General features: G+C 43.7%; 1 pseudogene; it reads left to right on the top strand.

Moving 5' to 3' along the window:
- The first annotated feature begins 207 nt into the window (after positions 1 to 207).
- LOC101572892 lies at positions 208 to 561 on the top strand (annotated as a pseudogene).
- The last annotated feature ends 2,269 nt before the right edge of the window (positions 562 to 2,830 follow it).

The following is a 2,830-nucleotide window of genomic DNA, read 5'->3' as shown; positions in this document are numbered from 1 at the left end:
GTGCCAGCCAGTTGCGCCCCCTAGTGGGCTGAGCTGCTCACACACACACACACACACACACACACACACACACACACACACACATAAATAAATTTAAAAAATAAAAAAAAAAATTCTTTCCCCATTCATAGGCCAGGTTCCTGTATCTTGCCCATAGTATTATACATGCAACCAGGTCGAAAGGCTGTCGGCGCCGCGAGGGTGGAGTTCGTGAGATTTTTGATGAAGTTGAGTCATGAAACTGTCAGCATTGAATTGAAGACTGGAACACAGGTCCAGGGAACAATCGCAGATGTAGACCGCAGCATGAACACACATCTAAATGCCGTGAAGATGACCCTGAAGAACAGAGAGTCGGTGCAACTGGAAACATTGAGCATTAGAAGGAAAATCATTCGCTATTTCGTTCTGCCCGACAGCTTGCCTCTGGACATGCTACGTGGGGATGTTGAACCTAAGGTGAAATCTAAGAAGAGGGACGCTGCGGCAGGAAGACGTCGAGGCCGAGGTCGAGGAAGAGGACTTGGCCGCGGCAGAGGACGAGGGCGTCCCAGGCGATAATGCCTCCCAAGATGACTGGTGCGGAAGTGACTGGGGGTATTTTTTGTACAGGTTTTGTTTGTCAGTTTTTAATAAACATAATTGTTGGACAGAGTTGTCTGTTGACTATTATCAAGCTTAAGTTTTGGCAGTTGTTGCTATGTCTTTCTTGTATTTGTGAAATTAACAGTACCAGAAGATCAATTCCTTTCTCTTTTTTTGCTGTTTTTTTTTTTTTTTTTTTTTTTTTCAGATTCTCAGTTCAGGCTGGCCTAGAACTGTGTAGCTAGTCTGGCCTCAGACCTGTGGTGATCTTCCTGCCTCAGCCTCCCAAGTGCTACGATTACTGTCATGTGTCCCCAAGCCCAGCTTTCTGGGCAGGTCAGCTAATGGGAATGTTACTCGAGGCCTTCATACTAAAAATGTATCCTCAGCCCTTTTTTGTTTTTTGTTTTGAGACTGAATCTTTCTAAATTGCCTGCCTGGGCTCAAATTTATGATCCTTATGCCTCTGCCCCAGAGTACAATTATCACAGGTGTCCTTGGACGTTTTAAGCTTGAAGTGAAAAAAATTTTTTGTTGTCTGTAGCAGTATTTGAACTGAGATTTCTTTCTTATAGTAATTATACATGGAATAAACACCATTTTACTTCACATGCCCTGCATATGCTTTTCCCTTTTTTAAATGTATCTGGTACAGGGTCTCATTATGCAGCTTGGACTCATAGTGAGCCTCCTGCTTTCAGCCTCCCCAGCGCGTGAATTACAGGGTTGCCACCTTGCCCAGTCTCTGCTTCGGGCTCAGCATGCCCGGGGGGCGGGGCAGGCACCAGCGCAGCCTGTGGTGCCAAGGATCGAGCGTACTTAGTCTGCTGTTCTATCTTGCCAGCTTTTGCTTTTTTTTTTTTCCAGCTCAGCCCACCCTGAGGGCGGAGCTGGCACAGTATGTGGTACCAGGGGTCAAACCACGGTCTCCCCTGCGCTTGCTTAAGCAGGCACTTTAGACTGCTGAGCTATCTTGCCAGCTCCTGAAGTTTTTTGTTTTGAGACAGCGTCTCAATGTGTAGTGCAGGCTAGCCTTGAACTCACTTGTGTAGCTGAAGATGGCCTTGAGAGGACAGCCTGGAACACACAGCAATCCTGTTTCAGCTTCCCCAGTGCTGGGGTTGCAGGCTTGTGCCACCACACCCCAGCTGCACAGGCGTTTCATTGGTGGCTCTGATTCCATTTGTACCTGTGTAACCTGGCCATGTGTGAAGTAAGATTCGATGCTTCAGAAATGTGATGGGATGGTGTTTCAAATTGACCCTGCTCGGGTTAACTCAAAAACATCAGTATATGTTATCAGTTCATAGTTGTTTTCTGAGTTAGAAAACAGTCATTTTGTTGTCAGTTAATATTTCTGTTTCTTTCACTTTTCTATAGGTTCTCAATAAAATATATTTCTCTATTCTCCTGAAAAAAAATTCTTTCCCTGGAAAGCTATATACCTCAGTGGGTGAGCCCCTATGTATTATTGTTCAGCAACCTCATCTAAAGCTATCCACTAACTCCCCTTCCTTTAGATTACTGCCATCTGGACTGTTAACATGTCCCCCTAAAGATTATAATCAATCAGTGTGCAGAAAGTATACATATGTAGGAGCGATGTTAGATAGGTGACAATTTGTTCCTGTGTCTTCATCCTTTGGTGCTTCCAGAAATATCATTTTCTAAAATAAAAACAGAATGTGAAAATTCAATGTGCAAATAAATCTCAGTAATTTTCCAGAAGTAGTGTGGGAGGAAATGCCGTATTTCCTGGTAGATGAATTTGTAAGAGACGCTGTTGTAATGCCTCGAACTGAAGGTGTGTGGCCAAGTACGTAATCGAGCAAAGCTTAGTCCAACAATACTGTGTTATTAAGAGCCAACTCATTCCTTCTGAATGAGTTTATAATTGTAAGGCTAGGAGCGGCCATAGTCCTTTAGATACAAATGGTAGTGGAGCATGCTGGACAGTGTCTTAGCCACGCTGACCTCAGGAATGCCAGGAATGTCACTCTCTGCTCACCCAAATATTGATCATCTTACTGTACAATGCTATCCATTTTAACAAAGAATTGGCCTGAAAATTGTCCTGTTTTGGCTTGATAGTTGCTAGCCTTTAAGTCAGATCCCATCCGTATGTGCAAACCGAGCAGTTTTCCCACAATTTTGTTAGTGTGTAATGTTTATACAGATTAATGGGTTTCATTTTGGCAGATTTGCACATAAACAAAGCATAATTGAATCATTTTCCCGTTAGGGC

This window comes from Octodon degus, unplaced genomic scaffold (genome assembly GCF_000260255.1).
Source record: "Octodon degus isolate 3935 unplaced genomic scaffold, OctDeg1.0 scaffold00181, whole genome shotgun sequence".
NCBI lineage: Eukaryota > Metazoa > Chordata > Mammalia > Rodentia > Octodontidae > Octodon > Octodon degus.
This window is presented reverse-complemented; position numbering and strand designations above follow the sequence as displayed.